We start from the raw sequence: 217 nt of genomic DNA on the forward strand, positions 1-217 counted from the left end.
CTTTTCGACTTAAACCTACAACTATTATTCTGGAATCTCCACTGAGGAAATATGCCAAGGCTACGTGTCGGTTGTCAACTAGTCTTTTTATGCGTGTATCAGCTGTCGGAAAGTGGGCCAGAAATGACTGTTTTATGCCTCCCCTTGTTTACTTTACTTCCCTGTGCAGCCACGTGCGGTGCTGTGACTTTTTTATTTAGTTCATAATATGGCAAAG

The sequence above is a fragment of the Penaeus monodon genome, chromosome 34 (genome assembly GCF_015228065.2).
Source record: "Penaeus monodon isolate SGIC_2016 chromosome 34, NSTDA_Pmon_1, whole genome shotgun sequence".
Lineage (NCBI taxonomy): Eukaryota > Metazoa > Arthropoda > Malacostraca > Decapoda > Penaeidae > Penaeus > Penaeus monodon.